Source organism: Mus pahari, chromosome 10 (assembly GCF_900095145.1).
Source record: "Mus pahari chromosome 10, PAHARI_EIJ_v1.1, whole genome shotgun sequence".
Classification (NCBI taxonomy): Eukaryota; Metazoa; Chordata; class Mammalia; order Rodentia; family Muridae; genus Mus; species Mus pahari.
Window position 1 is genome coordinate 105,843,980 of NC_034599.1, and position 21,687 is coordinate 105,865,666.

The window sequence follows — 21,687 nt, forward strand, 5'->3', positions numbered from 1 at the left end:
GACTGGGGTGGGAGTGGGCAGAGGGTGAGGCAGAGGCAGGAACTTGAGGTTAGCTTGGTATACGTAATGTTTTCCAGGGTGTCAAGGATGACCTAGTGAGACCCTGTCTTCAAAGAAAACCTCTTTTTAGCCACTCATAAGAATTTAGCAAAACTATTTCATACAGTCGTAAACAAATTTCTACAGATAAATCTGAAGGAATAAACACTAGGAAAAAAAAAAAAAAAAAAAAAAAAAAAACACCAACAGCTGCAGACTACTAATCCCTGTAAAGAGAGCCATGAAGCCCAGATAGGTGAAGGTGGCTCTGTCAGAGACGAAATCCAAACTGAAATCACAGAAGGACGTAACCACCACACCAAGTGGGCTGCTTACAGTTTAAAAAGTCACCACCTCTTCATGGGGATTATGTACATGTGCTTTTCTCTTTTTAAATCAGTAAGTTCTCAGTGGCAGCTTACAGAAGGAAGCTGAGCTTCATTTTTGAGTCTGTTGCATTCTCTAGCATCCACCCACACAACCTCATCACAGTTACCTCGTGCCCAGAAACGATGTAGCTCTCACACTCCTCTGAACTCCCAGTTTCCCAGCCATTCAAACCCCTCCTTTTAGGATATTATCTTGTTATTGTACATCCTGCTTTAATATCTATCTATCTATCTATCTATCTATCTATCTATCTATCTATCTATCTCTACATCACCCACGTCTTACACATCTACATCCACATCTATATCATAGACATCTGTATCTATCTATATCTATCAACATATTATAGTTATTTCCATTTTCTAGAAAGCAAGCCAAGAAAGAGTAGATTACAACTGCAGACTCAAAGAATAGACAGTGAAGAATCATGGGAACAAGCTAATTCTACTAGTGGCATTTAATCTTACAGCCTCCCTCATTAGAAAGCCCGATAGGGCTAAAAATAAGTATTATTAATGAATATCTCCCAGCCACATTAAATTGTAAGTAGGCTACATGTGTTTTTAGAAAAAAAATGACAAAAATCTGTGTAAATTATATATGAAATAATTCTTGACTGCTAGCACTATTTTGAGATAATATTTGCTCCATTTCATTTTAATTTTCTAGATTAAAAATGATGCTATTGCAATAAAATGTTGACTATGAAGAGAGGGATAGATTCTTTTCTAAAAATGTTTGATTGTTCTATTTATGGGAACGTACATACTTATGTCTGTCTGCCTGCCACATGTTTTTATAGGTGGCTACAGAGGTCATAAGAGGGAACAAATTCCCATAAATGTAGAGTTACAGGTGGTTGTGAACCTCCAGACAAGGGTAGATCCAAGAGAATCAAGAAATCTTAACCACTTATCTATTTCTTCAGCCTCAAGGGTAGAATTTTAAAGTAAAATTTAAGCCCTAGTTTCTAGAGAATATTTCTGGCTTTCTTTTAAAATTATGCACTATATGCATGCCCACCTTACTTTGCATCTCTCTTTCACTCTGACTCTCACCACTGTTAGACACATGGCAGCCTTTGTTCAGACATCCATATTTTTGGGTTCTTGCTTATTTTCTTATAGGGAAGAGAGAGTGGCAAGGACTTTTTGTCTCTCGCACTCTCCTTGGAGTTCCAGATACTGCAGATGCTACAGCTCACATTGGCAGTGTTCACAGAGTGCTTTATATTTTGACAAATAGCAATTCGACTCTGTGTTCTGATTTTTAAAACTTTGATTTTAAAAACTTATAGCAATGACCATACTCAAACTAGCATGGCTACACACACGCATGGCTCATTAATCAAACAGTGAAGCTCTATAGTTGAAACCATGAAGAAGATAAAAACCACCCAGATCTCACATAGACTTGGGGAGTTGGCAACATGACATTATACTTCAAGCATTTCTTAAAAGTTTTCCTAGTGTATGTCATGCTGGACTCCCATTACTTTAGATCAGTGGTTTTCAACCTTCCTAATGTTATGACTCTTTATTACCATTCTTCATAGACCATGAAATTAACCCATTGCTATTTCATAACTATAATTTTGCTATTGTTATTAATCTTAATGTAAATCTGACATGCAGGATATCTGACATACGACACACAAGGAGTTGTGACCGCAGGATAACAACCACTGCTCTAGATCACACTCTTTCCCTGTTCTAAATCATCTTTAATTGTGCTAGAGTTACATCCTAATGAGCAAGTTTGAAGATGTTCTCAACTTTTGAAAAATGCAAAAAACTTACAAAGAACAAACACCCTAATCTCTTATAGGAGTAAACCTTTGGTCTCACCTTTGACATGGGACAGAATGCTGGGTTTAAACTGATTCCTTCCTTCAGAATTTGAAAATATTTTCCTCTTCTTATCTGGAGCCAGTGTTGCTGAGATGGTAGATAATGATCTGCGTTCAGTTTCTTTCTGAGTAGTCTTCTCTTACTCTCTAGGTTTATGCTCCCTGTCTGTCTTTGGCAGGGGAGTTTCAGTGTGTGTATAAATGGAGAGTATTTTGTTAATTCAGCTGCTTGCTGAGCAGGTCATTTCAATTATTCCAGCATTTCTTTGAACACTTCTCTTTGGATAGCTTTTATCATCTCTGCCTCATTGGTTCCTTTTCTTCTCCATTTAGCACTCTCATTAGAGACATAGAGTATCACTGGTCTATTTTCCCCAACCCTCAAAATGTCTGCTCCAGGTTTCCCGCTCCTTCCTCAACAGAAGCAAGTTCTACAGTTAATAAACTGTTTCATTTTGAGCTGGAACACAGTGGAGAGTCACCATCAGTGGCACTTTTCTATAGATTCCGTCCATAAGACTAGAGACAGAAGACTATGATTTAATGGGATTATACCTGTCCTTCTGGGGTAGAACCTAGTGTCAGTGTGCCATATATACTTTCTGTTCCCTACATCTGCAAACCTGTAGAAGCCATAGAGCCAAATGCTGAAGCAGGTCTGTGTTCTGATCTGCTGCTGAGAAAAAGAGATTTGCACTGGGGAGGGTTGGCTTTTATTAATGAGCTGAGTTTGGGATAAAATTGTTTTGCAAAGTGGATTAAATTACCTTGGCAAGGGTGCTTTGCCATTTCTATATGGATTACTAGAATACGACAAATTTACCTTCCAGATAAACAATTTAGTTGTCAATGAAAACATTAAATTATGTAATAAATGTTAAATGTTTTAAATCCTTTCTGTAACAGCAGCACTAATTTCTAAGGTATTTATTTTATTTATGGTTGCTATTTTCCATTGGACTTTTAATTTTGGTGCTTGAAACATATCTCAGATGATCAAATTAAGGCTTTACTTTTTAAATTATGACTTTTATATGTAGAATTGATCCTTCTGTTTACATTTCCTAACCCTTCCCTATGTACATTCTGATCTAATGTTTGATTTTTTTTTAACTTGCAAGTGCCCTACATCTGAAGAACACATTGTAATAAAATATTAAATTAAATTCATATAATTAAAGTTTGGTAAAATTCTCAAGTGCACATTTACTAGGCACTTTTAAAAACTGCTGTGACTAAATACTGAAGAGAATCAACTTAAGGGAGGAAGGGTTTCCTTTGGCTCACATAAAGGGGGGTACAGTCCACTAAGCCCTATCATGTCAGCAGAAACACAGGCAGTTTGTTACATTGTGTCTTTATCAGGAAACAGAAAAAGCTGAATGCTGCTTATTGTAGTTTGGATTCTATTACTGTGATAAAACACTGGAATGTAGAGAAATGTATGGCTTATTTAAACTTATAGGATAAAATCCACCACTGACCTGTGCCTAAAGGTGTTGCAAGTGTGTCTGCTGTGTCACATGTGCATCAGTAGGTGACAGAGAGAAGAGAAGCTATGTCTATGCTCAGTGTTCTGACCCGAAAACATCTGAATGATTAATAGACTAGCATTCCCTGAAAAAAAAATAAGCCTAACATGACTGCCAGTCCAGAGCCAGGCAGGTCCAGGACAGAGAGCAAGCTAAAAACTAGAAGAACTTTGCCTGGGACCACCAGCCCCTGTCGGGAGTAACCCTGAGATGGATGACCTTCTCAAGGGCCCATTCTGGTGCACCAGGTAAGGAACAAGCTCAAAACAATCACCAGATACATGCAATGGGGCCCAGACAGGGAGCTAGTCTGAGATAACTGCCAAGTCTGGCACAGCACAGGCCTGTGGGAGCAGACCATGCCTAAGATGGACCTCTGCCTAGTGCCATAATGCTTGATCAGGTCACAGCACTTCTAAGACCACTCATGAGATGACCTTAGACATTCAGAGACCCTGGGCACCAGTAAGAGGAGCAAGTAAGTGGTGAAGAAATGGAAAAGAAAGAAAATCAGCACTGGAGAATAGAAAACAGTGAGGAACAGCCCGATGTTAGGAGTTGGTGATGCCACCTGGGACAATGCTGGGATCCAGGCCAGGGCTGCCACCGGGGGCCATGTCTGGGTCCATGACTCTGAATCAGCAATGGTCTGTTACCAACAAAGGTCAAGTGGATGTCCCTGGTGTGGACTGCTGCCCAAGGACATGTTTCTGTCTGAGGGTAAGGCATAAATGACCCTACTTCTTACCTGGATGTTGTGAGAAAGCTGGCCCTGGAGTCATGAGAGCAGGAGAGCTGACCTTACCCTGAGCCAGCTACAGTACCTGGGAGAGTGGTCCCTGCACACTGCACAAGTTGTAGGTAATCTGGTCTGAGGATATGTGTGTGGGTGAGCTGGCCTGACCACTCATCTCCCATAAGACCATGGGTGAGGGAGAGATGCCCACCTTACCCTTCACCCCTCACAACCTGCAGCAGGCAGCAGACCTGGTTCTGCCATCATAAATGCAGGAGAACTGGTTCTACCCATCACCAGATACAACACTTGGGAAAGCAGGCCCTACACCTCACCTGGGCAGCACAGTAGAGCTGACCCTGGTGGCAGGGTTGACGGCAAACTAGCACAGAGCGTGTGAGCATAGGAGAGCTAACATTGCCACTTGTCTGTGGTGAGGTGACATGAGCAAGGGAGAAGTTGCCCCTACCCTGCCTCTTGCCAGCTACCGCAGGCAGGAGAGCTGGCTCCAGGTCATCAGAGCTAGAGAGTTGGCCCTGCCCCTCACCTGTTTTGGCACTCAGTAGAGCAGGACCTGGACCTCACTTGGGCAGAACAGTAGAGCTGACTCTAGATGTAGGTGTTGCAGGTTAGCCAGCCCTGGGAATATGAATGCAGAAGAGCTGGCCCTGCCTTTTGTCTGCTGGATTGTGGCATACACACAGGAGAGATACCCTCTTCCCCTTACGTGTCCCTTACTGTCTAGGGCAGGTGAGAAAGCTAGCCCTGGGTCATGAGATTTGGAGAATGGGCCATGTCCCTTACCAGCTGCAACACTCTGAAGACAGGCCCTACACCTTGCCCACACAGCAGGGTAGAGATTGCTCTGGGTGTGGGTTGTAGGTGAGCCTGCCCACTAGGGCATGAGAGCAGGAGAGTCCTCACTGAGCAGACCAGCTCACATACTCTCAAGCCCAGTTCCAGAGCTTCGAATTGGCCTGCACCAACATCCACCCCATCAATAAACTGCTGGAGCGCATGAAGGGGCTGATCCTACAGATCCAAATCCGACAAGATCTCCATGACACAGGGCAATAAACAGGATACCTGACAGGAGGCTCGGAGAAGTTCCAGTATTGATAGTGTAGCAGAAGGCAGACAAATAAGTCATTGCAATAAGCATTTGCAAACAAAGACGTGTGGACAAAAGGGTACAGTGTGGGACATACTGTGACACACTATAGTTTCCACAACAAGATCTTTTTCTCTGTTGTGGGGGAGGTTGGAAGGGTGGAAGGAAGTAAGAGGGGAGGGAGAGATGAGTAAGATTGGTGTGCATGACACAAAATCCACAAACATCCAATAAAAAGTTTCAAAGAATCCATTCCTGAGAAGACAGACATAAAGCAAAAACCATGGAGGAAGGCTGTTTGCTGACTAGTTCATGAGCTTACACTTAACTAGATTTCTTATGCAGCTTAGGACCACATGACTAAGGAATGATTCTGCTCACAGTGGGTCAGGCCCTTCTATATCAGTTAATAATAAAGATACTTTCTAGAATATTCCTCAATCAAGACTTTGCTCTGTGATAACTCTAGGCTGTACTGAGTTGACTAAGCTATGACACTGGACATAACCATACTAATTTCTCCTTTATATTCAGTTCTGGGACCCCAGCCCACAAAATGATGCCAAGCTCACTTAAGGGAAGATGGGTCTTCTTACCACATCAAACCCAGTCTAGAGCTTCTCTCCCAGACATGTCCAGTGGTCCATCCAGCCAAGCTGCCATTAATATTGACAATCACACCCTCACTTGTCATTGTTTCCCCCCTCTTGATCTTAGCACAAGATGATCTGCCAGCTTCTGCTGGTTTCTTCCAGGTTCCCCTTCAAGTCTCTTCTTATGTGTGCCAATAGAATTCCTAATGGCATCATGGTCTAATGGCCTTGTCAGTTATTTAAATCAAGCTTTTGGAAAACGGAATTAAACTTTGGACTACTATATGGGAATGAAAGCCTATTGCACAGTTTGGCTTGAATGGTCAGTTCCTCCTCACCTCACGATGGAACTTCACACTTACACAGCTCTCTCCATGCTTATCTATTGAGTGAGAACCCACGGAATGTGAGGTGACTCTGTAACTTTAACTTACCATCCATAACTATTCCAAATTAGGAGAAAATAGTAATTTGTCTATGAATTGTGCCTGCCATATATACAGTCATAAATTTGTGTTAAATTCAGTGCCCGCTAGGTCCCTTGAATGAAAGTGAATTTAGCCACTTGGGTTTCTAGTTACTTCCAACTTTTGGGTGAAAATATCAACGGCTTAATGGCATAACATTGCATGAGAACATGCATTTAATATTTCCAAATCAATGCTTTTCAACTTTTACTAGAGGACCATCCATGCACATTAAAGGCCTCAGTGATTCAAAATGATAGCATGTTGAGGTGGAGTCTGATAACCTGAGACAATGCCCAAGCATAAATCAGAGTCTTAGGGAGGCTGAGTCAAGTTATTCATGACACCTGGCTGCCAGTTTATGCACAATTTATCCAGCATCTTTGAAACTTTCCACCTAATGAGGCATACAGTAAGGAGAAAAATGAGTCGGGAATATATGAATCATTCGGAAAAGGTAGCAATCCAATTTATAAATCTGCATCGCCCCACCATCTGGAGGTGCCAGATTGGCAAGGCTACTAGTCAGCATTCTGTGTATTATCCATGCTTCACAAGACGAGAAAAGGAAGCCTCTTAGTGCTTGTGCATGCTCGGATTGAAGGACTCCTTCAGCATGCTGATAGCCAATCTGCGACATCTCCTTGAAAAGAGCTTTTTTCTATTGTACTGCTTTCAAGAGAGTGGGAGGCAAATGGTATAAATTAGATTCCTTTTGGATAACAGTGAATAGTCAGGCATGAAGAATCCCCCAGTTAGTGCTGACGGTAGATTGTTACTCTCCCTTGAAGCCTCTTCACCCTGGAGACAGTTAAGTACATTAACTCCACAGCTCAGGTTGTGTCCGGTACGATAAGTTCCTTATTTCTATGAAGAAATGGGAACAATACATTAAGCACATTGTGTACAATAAGAGTGAAGTTAAGTGAGTTTATAATGGAATTATGGTAAGTTTTACATATCTCTTTTTCTTGAAATAACCTTGGACAGTTCTCCTATCCATTGAGTGTGTATCCATTTGAAAGACCTAGATATTAACAAACGTTAGCTATAACCTTTTTGCAAAATATACTGCTATTTACTAGTCTTATTATATCTATAGTAAAAACCTTTAATAACATTGATAAAAAGAATGAAGAATAGAATGAATTTACTTTCAATTAAATAAATGATTGCAGTAAAACATCAAAATCAACCATGTTTGCTTACAGTGAAACACAATCTGAAGATTCTCAGTTAGTAGAAAGGCTCTATGCTTGCACACAGACACACTCAACTCTAGAACTTTCCATGAGTATGCAATTTTGAATTTTAACAAATCTAAGGTTCATCTATTGAGATGTACCTCTACTGTGTAGGAATCTGAACCGGATGGTGTAAAAGAATCAAAAGACAAACGGGAAGTGCCGTGCAGCAGGAATACACAGGCAGGGTGAAGAACTCTTGTCTCTGTTAATGAAGTCTAGAAATTTCTAGAATCCAAATAAACAATGAATAGGAGGGAATGATGATGAATTTAGACATCCCAAAGGAGAAAAATCAAACTAGGGATTTGTTCCCTGGGTAATAAATAAGAATAATAAAAATAAATAAAATAAGAATGATCTCCAAGAAACAGGCTGTATATAGCTTTAAAACATGAAACATATTACAAGGAAATGCAAGAGTCAAACAACTCTTAACAGTTCGACTTAGTTCTGTTTTGTTTCTGATGCTGAACAGCTCATTTTTTGTCTAATAGAAATTGCAATTGAGAAGTGTCATTGAATACTGTGGGTGTGGTGTATTGAGCAAGTGATAGAAGGTGCCATTCATACTCTCCTGGGACAGGAGGTTGACTGACTCATGACTCAGGTAAGTTCTTAATGGGTGGGACAGAGAGAGAGAGAGAGAGAGAGAGAGAGAGAGAGAGAGAGAGAGAGAGACTGGATGCCATCAAGATGACCTGAATTGAAATATTGTTTCAGATTTTTATTAGATATTTTCTTCATTTACATTTCAAATGTTATCCCCAAAGCTCCCTATACCCTCCCCTTGCCCTGCTCCCCAACCCACCCACTCCTGCTTCCTGTGCTTCCTGGCCCTGGCATTCCCTTGTACTGGGACCTCTCCTCCCACTGATGGTTGACTAGGCCATCTACCTTGTTTCAAGTTTACCCAAATGCAAATGGCACTTAGGTAGAAAGCTCTGTGAAATGCTGGTGAACTGGGCAATGAAGAAGAGCCTTGAGGTTTAGCACTGAATAAAAAGTTTCAAACTAGAGGTGAGGCATAGTTGATATGTTTTCTCAGGAATATGCAGATGTGATTAATCTTTGTAGAAGTTCTTTGGAAACTATAGTCAAGGAGAGACTGGTATCTATAGAAAGAAAGACAGAAATTCAGAAACTTCATCACAATAGAAGCTTGTATCTTTTTTTTTTCTCACTCCAGAGGATTGAGCTTCTCTCTCCCTCCCCTGACCTCTCTCTGTGGTATGTTTGTGTGTGTATATGTGTGTTGTGCCTGTATGCATGCATGGGTGGTGAGTGTATACATATGTGTATGTGATGAGCATATGCTTGTGTGTATGTATGTATGTATGTGTATGTGTGTGTGTAGTTCATGCATGTGTGTATGTATGTATATGGATGTGATGAGCATTATGTGTGTGTGTGTGTATATATATATATATGTGTGTGTGTGTGTGTGTGTGTTTGTGCATGAATGTAGGCACACAAGTGGGAAGTCAGAGGAGAGCACCAGGTGTTATTACCAGAAGGCTCTCTTGCTGCTGCTTCAGCTTATATCAGGCTAGCTTGTCCCTCAAGCATCCGGGGAGTCTTCTGCCCTTTGCCATAGCAGTACTGGAGATACAGAGAGTGGGCTAATGTGTCCAGCTTTAGGTATGATCTGGGAAGACCAATTCAAATCTCCACATCTGTGTGACAGTTTTTTGTACACGCCGAGCCCTCTTTTCACTTCTTATTAGTCTTTCAAATCACACAAGGTGACTGACCCTCTTTTCCCTTCCATAAGTCATGTGATATTATCAGGACACATATTCCTGTTGCATGAATCATATTTCCTTTACCACACACTACAAGTGAGATCAGGACTTAAAGTTTTTTTATGTTAGAATAAACGCTGCCTTGCCTAGTAGACAGATGTCTTTTAGGGACTTCTGCATGTGTGGACATACATATATGTGTGTGTGTGTGTGTGTGTGTGTGTGTGTGTGTGTGTTCATGTGTGTGGACATTTGTACGCTTTATATTTACTCTGATTCCTCTGTGACGATAGTTTCTCTTAGTTACATCCACATGCTGTCTAAAAGAACATATGCAGGTCCTGTGTCTTTTATCATTGAGCATCACTTGCCAAAGTCCTTCTACATAATTAACATTCAAGCATATGTACTGGGATGGAACTGATTTGTGAGATGGGATGTGTCAAATGCTCCTAAGAAGCCAGTTGTGGTGCTGGAGAGATGACCCTGTGATTAAAAACACTTACTTAATATTCTCCCAGAGGACCAGGTTTCCATTCCCAGCAGCCATGTCAGGCAGCCCATGACTACCAGTAATGGCAACTCCAGAGAATCCAACATTGTCGTCTACCTCCTCAGATGCCTGCACAGATCCCCCCCCCACACACACACACAGAAACACAGACGTCATGACTAGAATCCTCTCCATTAGCCACCTGGCCCTGTCCACTGAACTAAATCCTTCAAGGCCTTAGTAGCTAGGGATGCTAAGAAGCATAGGCCCACAAGGGAAAGGCCACCAGCCTTGCTCCCAAGACAGGGATGTAATGGAAGGCAAGAAGACAACACAAAACTGCAATCAGTAAGGAGAATGCATCTTTGATATTTCCTTGTCTCACAACGCCATGTAAGGTCTCCTCCTCCTCCTCCTCCTCCTCCTCCTCCTCCTCCTCCTCCTCCNTCCTCCTCCTCCTCCTCCTCCTCCTCCTTCTCCTTCTCCTCCTCCTTCTCCTCTTCCTCCTCCTCCTTCCTTTTTCCTCATCTACCTTTTTATTTTTATTTTTTTCTCCCTTTTTTATTACCCTAAAAGTTCTTTGGGTATATATTATGGCTTCTGGTTTTGTGTTTTGTGTGAATCTTAGCATGTGAAGAGTGGCTCTGTGTCTCTACTGTTTCTTGAGACATTACTTGGATTCTTTTCATTGTTCATCTTGACCTGTTTTGCCTTGTTTGTTTTTCTCTTTGCCTTATTAAAACTTATTTTATCCCTTAGAATCATGTTTGTCTTCTGATGGTGGGAGGTGTAGCTGGGAGGGAGTAGGGAAGAGCTAGAGGAAGTAGATGAGGGAAAACTGTACTCTGAACATATTATATAAAAAGAGATCAATTTTCAACAAAAGAAAGAACAAATAACAAACTGAAACATTTTTTAAAAATTCAAAAAATTTCAAAGTCACTAGCTCACTCCACATACAAGACTCTTCATTCTAAGTTCCTTGAATAGAGGCGAGACACCTTATAATTGACCTTATCCTTGACTTCAAGGATAGGAGCATCCATGCTACCCTCTTTTAAATAAACACTATTTGCTCCACAGTCTTCATCGTAACAGAGTTGTGGAGAGCATCCCATTAAATGATGAGCTGGCTGGGGCACAGACATTAATGTATAGTGGTGCATTTTTCACTGAACTTTTCTTTTTTTTCTTTTCTTTTCTCTTCTCTTCTTTTCTCTTCTCTTCTCTTCTTTTCTTAAATATTTTCTTTATTTATATTTCAAATGTTATCCCCTTTCCTGATTTCCCCTGTGAAAACCCCGTGTCCACTCTCCCTTCTCTTTCTCCTTGCTCACCAACCCACCCACTCCCACTTCCTGCCCCTGACCTTCACCTATACTGGGGCATAGAGACTTCATAGGACCAAGGACCTCTCCTCCCACTGATACCCAACAAGGCCATCCTCTGCTACATATGCGGCTGGAGCTAGGAGCCCCACTATGTGTTTTCTTTGGTTGGTGGTTTAGTCCGTGGGAGCTCTGGAGGTACTGGTTAGTTCATAGTGTTATTCCTCCTATGGGGCTGCAAACCCCTTCAGCATCTTGGGTCCTTTCCCTAGCTTCTTCACTGGGAACCCTGTGCTCAGCCCAACAATGGTAGGCTGGAGACATCCACCTCTGTATTTGTCAGACAGTGGTGGCACCTCTCAAGAGACAGCTATAACAGGCTTCTGTCAGCAAGCACTTGTTGGCATCCACAAAATGTCTGGATTTGGTAATTGTATATGGGATGTATCCCCAGACGGGGCAGTCTCTGGATGGTCCTTCCTTCAGTCTCTGTTACACACTTTGCCTCTGTAACTCCTTCCATGAGTATTTCGTTGCCCTTTCTAAGAAGGACTGAAGTATCCACACTCTGGTCATCCTTCTTCTTGAGTTTCATGTGCTTTGTGAATTGTATCTTGGGTATTCCGAGCTTCTGGGCTAATATCTACTTATCAGTGAGTGCATACAATGTGTATTCTTTTGTGATTGGGTTACCTCACTCAGGATGATATTTTCTATTTCCATCCAATCACCTAAGAATTTGATAAATTCATTGTTTTTAATAGTTGAATAGTACTCTATTATGTAAATGTACCACGTTTTCTGTATCCATTCTTCTGTTGAAGGACATCTGGGTTGTTTCCAGCTCCTGGCTATTATAAATAAAGCTATGATGAACTTTTCTTTGTATGTATCTAGGTTTCATCTACTTCTCTTTGGGCCATGTAGTCTCTAATAGCAGTTATCTATATCTAAGTTTGAGGAATTAGGAGAAGACAGGTGGCTCCAGTTTTCAGACTGAACCTGTCACCTTGCAGTAGGCCACAAAAAGCTGTGCTCCTTGGCTTCTGCATGTCCCTGTCAAGGTTGTACCTCTGGAAACATGGGGCAAAGTCCAGTTCCCAATAGCTATGCCCTGAAATAAGCTCTCAGAAAGAGAGCGACTGCTAATTTATTCTGTACTCATATGGAGACTATTTTATACTCATTAAGCACAGCAACTCAGCTCATGAACATTCACCAGGGCAGCAGAGAAATGCAAAGGGCGGGGCAGGAAAATGAAGTCTGTACACATGATGGGGTGCATAGACACCAGGCTGAGTGTCTCACAGGGTGAGTACCTCCTTTGCCTGGATATTCCAGAGCCTGGTATCACACTGGCAAAGACTGTGATTAAGATGTGAGTTTTTGCGCTCACAAAGCAAATGCAACAGCATCTATAGGAAGAAGTCTTGCATGATTACTTTTAACACTAAAAAACATCAGCAGAGATTCAAAGCCCAGAGATTGTTTTATATCTCTTTCATAGGATTGACATGCCTCATGTGGCTGTTAATCGAAATAGATAAAACAATGATTAGAAATGATTTTAGATTTTTTTCACAGCACGTTGCCTTGAATTAAAGTACCAAGAAGTTATAGAAGACACAGATCATCAAATGCCTACATTATCTTAAACATTACTACAGAGCCTCCAATGAGATTGCAGCGTGTTGGTGACCCTCAGACTGACAGAGTCTTTGAGAGAATTGCTAGTCACTGTTTCTCACTGGTGCTAAAATAGAGAAGACAGTTCTCTAGGAATAGAGAACTTTCTAGAGTAAATAGAGTTCCTTTCTACGGGGAACAATGGTATGGGAAAATTTCACAAAAGAAGATGTCAACCAGCCAATTTCTCAGAGACTGAAGGTATATTAGGCCTGCTTGTAATAAATACAGAACAGAACTGAATATGCATGGCCAGCTCAGGGTGCTGCTTGGACAATACATTGTCAGGAAAGCCCGAATCAGACCATGTGTAGGAGCATAGTAGCTGAATTTCCACAAGAACAAAAAGGGAACCAGACGACTAGGCTCTGCAGAAACTGTAAAGGAGATGCTAGGATTCCATTGCTTATGGGCTCTATATGCTTAAGGACAGTCTTAGAGGCCATTATGTGATACCTGGTTCTTCATTTAATAAAAAGAAATGATCTTCTTGCCCATGAATTAACATGATGGTTCCTAGTTTGGGAACCAATAGGTTTTCTTCCTTGTACAAGGGAATCCTTGTAAATTTTTATCATGACATGGGTAGGGTATAGCTTGCTGTTAGCATCTTACACAGGAGTCAAGGTTGACCATTAAAAATGCCATTATTCATAGGACAACCCCTCAAAACAAAGCAGTCTGCAGCTCTAAATGCTGATGCTGATGCTGATGCTGATGCATCAGGAAATTCTCAGCAAGAATCATGAGCCAGAAGGTTTAAGGTCATCTTGTTACCACTGGCAAATAAAGAGCCAAGAGTCTAAGGTAAACTGTGACTGACAGGAAAATGCCCAACTTGGCAGAGTAGTTATGAAAGACAGAACCCAAAATCTTGAAAGAACTCCTTGGGTCACAAAATGGCTCATATGTCAGGATGGAAAGACACACCATGTGAGTGTGTCAGGGTAGCAAGGTCTGAGGAGGGCTTTGGGTTAGAAACCAGGGCAATGGAAAAAAATCAAGAACACACAGGCTGCTCTAAAGTATAACACAAGACCACAAGACCCTCCTCTTGTTATCAGCTATCTGCCCAGTCCACCCTAAGAAATCTTAAATAGGTACCTCTGGGAAATAGGAGAAGAGAATTACTTAGTTGAAGTCTGCTTAAATTATGCTCAAAGCTCATGGAAGATAAAAGTTTGTTCATAGTAATTCTAATCTGCTATTTATTTATTTATTTATTTATTTATCCATCCATCCATCCATCTATCCATCCATCCATTCATTCATTCATCCATTCATTCATTCATTCATTCATTCATAAGCAGATTAGATATGATGTATCTCATTCAAGTAAATGCCATTTGCCAAATCTGAAGTAAGATGGTCATACTGGTCCATCATTCTGTGCCTGTGCCTACATGGTCATAATGTGTGTGGATGTGAATGTATGGGTGTGCATGTGGAGGGCAGAGATCAATCTTGAACACATTTCTCAGATGTTCTCTGCCTGTTTTGTCAGGAGTGTTGCTCATAGTCTTGGAACTTGCTGTTTGGATGCAGCTGCTGGCCAGAGAGCCCCAGAGTTCTACCTGTCTTTACCTCCCCAAGAGTGGGATTATAGACAGTCCCCACTATACCTGGAAATATTACATGGGTTCTATGCACCCATATGCATGAGTGAGGCACATTACCAATTTAAGCTATTAGACCTTGGAGATAAATCTTTAGAGAGGAAGAAGTTTTTCTTCTTTTTCTCATTTTGAAATCAAAGTTATTTGCCTGAAAAAAAAATAACTGAGTAAAAGAAAATCACTACTGAAAACAATATTGACTGTCCTCCATCGTCTTTCTGGTTAGATGGGATCAGATACCTGCCTTTGCAGGGCTTACAGGGCATTTCCAGTAATTCGGTTTTCAAGACATGTCATGGTCTTGACTCATCTCCCCTGACACTACTGTAACTGAAATGATCTCCCCCTTCAGTAAGTTTAAATTCTATTAAATGTGATCTTTTCAATTAGTTCCACTCACACACTTGCAGGAGCTCTCCCCAGGGACATTGAAAGAAGTGCACGGAGGGGAGGAAGCAAAAATAAGAGTTTAACATCTGGGGAAGAACAATGTATTGTGTGCTCTTTTTTCTCCCCATATGTGTTGAATTATAGAGATAAGCCACCGAATCAGGATGAGCATCTACAGAAAAGTGCAAAGTGCTATCTACAGTGGCGGTCTTTGGAGACTGCCCCATTGATGAAATAGATCTACAAAGACAAACTCAGTTTGCTTTTATGGGAACTAGAAAGCCCCCCAAATGGAACTTTGGTCATTTTCTGCTATCCAGATAAGTTTTTTCTTCAGTTTACCTTCAGTAGTCCTACTTATGTCTTTTTATATCAACTGATGTAATTCTTGGCTGTCTCAGCTGTTTATCCCCTTGAAATAGATCCTGACAGTCCTGATCCCCCATTAGCTATTATCTAACACAATGATAAACTATGTGTCCCACTTTAACCTCATCCTTTAGATTAGTCCTTTCAGCCTTCAAATTATTTTCTAAATCTTCTCAGGATACAAGTGAACAAGCCTCACAGATCTGTGTTAGTTCTGTGGGTGTCCTGCAAGCAGCAACTGTCCAGCATATCTCTCTCTCTCTCTCTCTCTCTCTCTCTCTCTCTCTCTCTCTCTCACACACACACACACACACACACACACACACAAACACACACACACACACATTCAGATCACTAAATGCTTAAGAAAATATTTAATGACTATTTTCCTATGAGGCAAATTTCTATGTGCTTGGATCAGGGAAACTTATTCGAAAATATTACTGCATGCCTCAACAGAGTTGTCACCTGTGTGGTTATATATAAACTCAAACTTGGACACTATATTCTTCAGATAGAAAGAATAGATATTATCTCAACATTTCTCTGTCACTTCAGAGTTTTCTAATTCCCCTATTTTTGTCCCCTCTTTGTTCTATCGGCTTGTGTACTTGGAGGAAGCCCTTCTGCGGATTTTTATTGCAGCATCTCTGAGTCCAGTTATTTGTTCTGTGACTCTGAGAACTTCCCTGTCACCCTAGTCCTTGTGGAAGTTCAGGAGTTCAAGTCCAATATGAGCTGTGTAGCAACCTATTTCAGCAAACCAAATAAGGGGTCAGGGAGATGGCTCAGCACTTGCTTCCAACCCTGAGACATACAGCGGAAAGAGCATGAACTCCTTCAAATTGTCTTCTCATGAGTACCCTGACTCTGACGTCATGGCATGCATAATTCCCGGTATACACAAATAGTAATAAAATGCAATTTGTCAAAATCCAAAATTCTCTCATTTCACATTGTCCAGTTATGGATTTCGATAAAAATTATTATCTATTGTAAGTTGAAGCTTCTCTGTTGAGAGTTGAGCAGTTTTGACTTCAGGACATGGCATTTTCACCTATAACCACACCCCCAAGTATGACCCAACTACATGGACATGGTAGCACCTGCCTTTAATCCTAGCACTCAGGAGAATGGGGCAGGCAGATTTCTATGAGTTTGAGGCCAGCCTTGTCTATTTAGTGAGATTCAGGACAGCCAGAGCTACATAGTGAGACTCTGTGATACACACACACACACACACACACACACACACACACACAGGAGAAAGCAGTTTGTTGTACTCATGGGCCTTCTACTAATACCAATGCAGAAGAACATCATCGCCTAACACTACACTTCGCAGCAATGTCGCTTCTATCACTGTGAATGGGAGCAGAGGCATTATATGTATTGGGAGTTCTGTGCTTCTGCACTGCCTAGCACCTGACCCATCATTTCCTTTCACTGGACACCTGCTTTGCCCAATGGAATTAACATCTGCAGATTATCTAGGGAAATATTCCTTTTAGAGTTTGGGGTCTAGCTATTTCTGTGTTAGGCAAATGCTCTTCCCACCTTCATTTCCTGTTATTTGTTTATTTACCTATTGAGTATATGCTGTACAGGTATTATATACAAGCATACATACATGTGTGAAGAGGCCAGAGGAGGACATCGGGTGTTCTGCCCATTTATTCTCTACAGTATTACCATTAAACAAGCCTTAGGGGACTACCTGTCTCTGTACCCCACACCCTGGAGCTGGAGTGACAGCCTTATGCTTTGCACTTTGGGAGAGTGTTAGGAATTGAACACAGTTCCTCATCCTGCTCTGATGAGCACTTAATTTGCTAGGTCATTTCCCCAGCCCAATGAACACTGATTTGTTAATAATACATACAAAGGGCATCACTTAAGAGTGATAATTGCATTTACATTCTGCTTGTGTCTAGCAATAAAGTTTCTAAGGACACCAGACCCTCGCTCCTTTGTCCTGTGTGAGGAACCCAATGCTTCTCAGGATTCACATATGACACACTCAATTATTTACCACTGACATGGGACAGCACTGTATAGATTTATCTTCATCCAAAACTGGATCAAATTTCTGTTCTCTAATATAAATTATTATTATTATTATTATTATTATTATAAATAATTATCATTATCACCATCATTATTCTCCCCACACTTCTTCCCTTTTCTGTGTGCATGCTATACGCTGAACATTGTAATGTTTATCGAGTCTGGCATAAATGAAAGCCGATATTAATTACTAGATGGCTGCGTGCTGAATGCTTGAAGGCAACCAGAATTTGTAGGCTCCATCAGATTACAAATTAGCTTTCCATTACACAGGCACCACAGGATCGCAGCAGATTCCAGCTGAGAGAGAACTGGGTGACACTTTGGAAAGAACACAGTGGGCATGCCTTTAGAAGGGCAACGTTTCACTTCCGGTTTTCCGTCTTTTGGGGAATGATGACTTTAGGAAAGTTCCCATCTTTATGAGCTTCAGATTCTGCTCTTCAAATGTGTTTCACACACCTGCCAGATGAGGGGAGTGTAATGTGTTTTACAGTGTAGTGACATGGATGTTTTCTTGAAGCCCTGCAGGGATGACACAACATATGTCTCCCCGTGTCTTAGCCTTACATGTGTGTAGATAACCAAGTTTTATGGGTTAGGCTGCTATGCTGGACAGTTTTGTGTTAACTTGACACAAGCTAAAGCATCAGAGAGGCAGGAACCTTAATTAAGAAAATGCCCCCATATGTATAGGTGGTAGGCAAGCATGAAAAGCATTTTTCTAATTAGTGATTGATGAGGAGAACCGAGCCTATTTGGGGTGGTATTCAGTCTCTGGTAGTCCTGGGTTCTATAAAAAAGCAGGCTGAGCAAGACATAGGGAGCAAGCCAGTAAACAGCATCCCTCCATGGCCTTTGTATCAGCTCCTGCCTCTATGTTCCTTCCCTGTTTGAATTCCTGTTCTAGCTTCCTTTGATGTTGAACAGTGATGCAGAAGTCTAAGTCAAATAAACCCTTTCTTTCCCAACTTGCTTTGGTCATGGTGTTCATCATAGCAATAGAAATCTAACTAAGACAGCTACCCTAGAATTTTGTCAGTCTCTGTCCTATACCTTCAGAAAGGAGAATTTAATCGGAATTTTCCTCTGAGAATCACCTATGGTGTGTGAAATGTTCCATTTCTCTTTAATCCAGCATGCTAGCTACATGTGGGTTTTAAGGGTTGCTCTGTCTAAGATTCCTAGCAATAAGGATACAGATACTAAATGGGGTTACATCTATTGCAACCAGGACAAACTTCCAGTGAAGGATTGGAACACCAACCCAATCACAAAACCTTCGACCTACAATTTCTCCTGGCTGCAAGATGTACTGGGAAAAGGTGACACAGAAACTGTGGGAGTGGCCAGCCAATGGCTGGTCCAACTTTAGACTACAGATGGAGCCCATCTTTGACTCATGGCCAGAAGGGCCATGGGCCAGAGACTGGGTATCCCAGAGACCCATGAAAGAACCAAACAGGAATGGAAAAAAATTCAATGAAATGACTACTAATGATATTGTGCTATACTCATAGATTATAGCCCAGTTGTCGCCAAAGAGGCTTCACCCAGCAACTGAAGGAAGCTGATGCAGAGACCGACAGCCAAACATTAGGCAGATATCGGGGACTCCCACCGAAGTAGAAGAGGAAGGATTGTAAGAGCCAGGATTGTCAAGACTCCATGAGAAACACATAGAATCAACTACCTGAACCCATAGGGGCTAAGAGATTGAACTCACAACCAGGGAGTCTGCTTGGAACTGACCTAGACCCTCTGCACATATACTATAGTTGTATAGCTTTGTGGGACTCCAAACAGTGAGAGTAGGGGCTACCTGCCTTTGGGACCCTTCCCTCCTACTAGGTTGCCTTGACTAGCCTTAATAGAAGAATAAGCCTAGTCTTGCTGAGACTTGATATGCCGTGGGTGACTGATATCCATCGAGGCTGACCAGGAGAGAAATGGAAGATGAATGGACAGGGCAGCTGGGAGGATCCTGCTATTAGAATGTAAGTAAATAAAATTAAAATAAAAAAGAAACTGTGATCATTTCAGTTGAAGGGAATCTTAAGATGAATTCTACAATTTAGATAGTCACACTCTGCTTGTGAGTACTCTTAGGTGGCATCTCCTGCTACTTCATTCTCTGACTGTCTCCATTTCTGTTCCTGTCTGTCTGTCTTTCTGTCTGTCTGTCTGTGTCATTCTCTATCTTTGTCTCTGTCTCTGTCTTTGTCTGTCTCTCTCCCATCTTTCTGTCTCTCTCTCTCTGTCTCTCTCTCTGTCTCTCTCTCTCTGTCTCTCTCTCTCTCCCCCCCTCATGTGTGTGTGTGTGTGTGTGTGTGTGTTGCCTTTCTTCTCCCCTCAACAATCCAGATCCAATGTATCCTTGCATTATAGCTAGTATTTTGCAATGCTTTCCTGTTAGGCAGGCTATGTGTGCTGTGATCTGGAACTTTCTACCATTCTTTGGAAGCGTCAAGGAATTCAAATTCCCTTTGTTACTCTGAAGCAAAGGTCTTCTCCCTGGACGATCCAGCTGCAAAACAGCCAGTGATGGGCTTCTCTCTTGATGAGTTCATCTTTAGACCTGAATGCTCATTTTCCCCCTTCAGGCCCCATCATGGCTGCTGTGGCCATAACACAGCTATCAAGAGATAATCAAGTTCTTTGAAGGGTGTTTCAGCTCAGCTTTCTTTTTCCAAACCAACCATCTCTTCCATTTATGACAACTACCATTTGGGACAATACAATCTAGTTTATTATTTAGTGTTTTGTTTATCATGTTATTTGTTCTTCATTAAATTTGTTAGTTTATTGTGGGCCTAAGATGACTCCATGGGTAAGGGCACTTGCCATAAAGCTTGAAGACTTTAGTTTTATTCTCAAGACCCATAGTAGAGGAATAGAAGTCTCTAATTTAATTTGTTCTCTGATTTCTACACATACATGGTGCCAAGTGCATGCCCAAACATATACCCACACAAGTACGGAAAGTAAACAAAAAGTACATAATTTTTTAAGAGAGGTGTAATTTTCTGTTGTTTTGTTTGTTTGTTTGTTTTAAGAACAGGAATTTCAATCCATCCCAAACTTGAGATGCTCCTGCATCAGGCCCCACTGTGCTGTGATTAGAGACATGTGTCACCAAGCATTGTCTAGGCCTAAACATCTTTTGTAAAACTTCCTTTCCCTGTGACCTGTTTAAATAGCACCAAAATGCAACTGGGAGAACACCTTGCAGCTATTTTTTTTTTAACTTTCTTAATATATTCTGTAGTTATGAGGACAGCTATATTTTCCTTTTCTTCTCAAATCATTTGAGGGGTTTATTACTGAGGAAATACTTTATCATGGAAAAATTCTGGGAAATAATTTATCTTATGTAAGTTTTCAAATTCATTTGCATAATGGTGAGGATACACCCTGCCACCGCTGCTGCCTCTGGTCATGGAGCATCTCCTCATCTCCAGCTTCCCCTGTAGATGCTCAAGTTTCTTTTTTTTACTTACTGACCTGCTTGGTGTCAGGTTTCTCCAAGAATGAGCTGTGTCTTTAGAATCATTTTGTTGTAATTATTTTCTTTACGAGAATTCGGTTTTTACATCTCTTCATCCCCTCCCCTGAGATTTGTCTCTTCTCTTGTTTTTTGAATGTGCTATTTCACAAATTTTCTTGATTTCTCAACTACTTAATGAATTTCAATGAAAGGGATGTCTCTTTAGCTGACATTAGCTTCACTCTGAGTTTAAGTATATAGCACCTATTTTGAAAAATACTTCTTTGGAATTTTTAAAACAGTGTGTTTTTTTTTTTTTAATCAAATGAAGTTACTTGAGTTATTTTTTACTGCTAATTATCAGGGCACTCACTTAAACTTTAGGGAGTTTAGAGTGGCATTATTATTGCTTAATGGATATTTTTTAATGATTCCAATTATGCATTACAATTTTATATTTTACTCAAATTACTATTAACCAAAACCTCTACAGTATTAACTATTTGATTTTTTTTTTAAATCTAGCATCAGTTTAAAGAATTGTG

General features: G+C 41.0%; 1 non-coding gene across 1 annotated transcript; it reads left to right on the plus strand.

The window, feature by feature from the left end:
- Positions 1–3,761: 3,761 nt before the first annotated feature.
- LOC115064914 lies at positions 3,762–3,893 on the plus strand. The gene has a single exon (XR_003844734.1). It is a non-coding gene; the product is annotated as a small nucleolar RNA SNORA17 (small nucleolar RNA).
- The last annotated feature ends 17,794 nt before the right edge of the window (positions 3,894–21,687 follow it).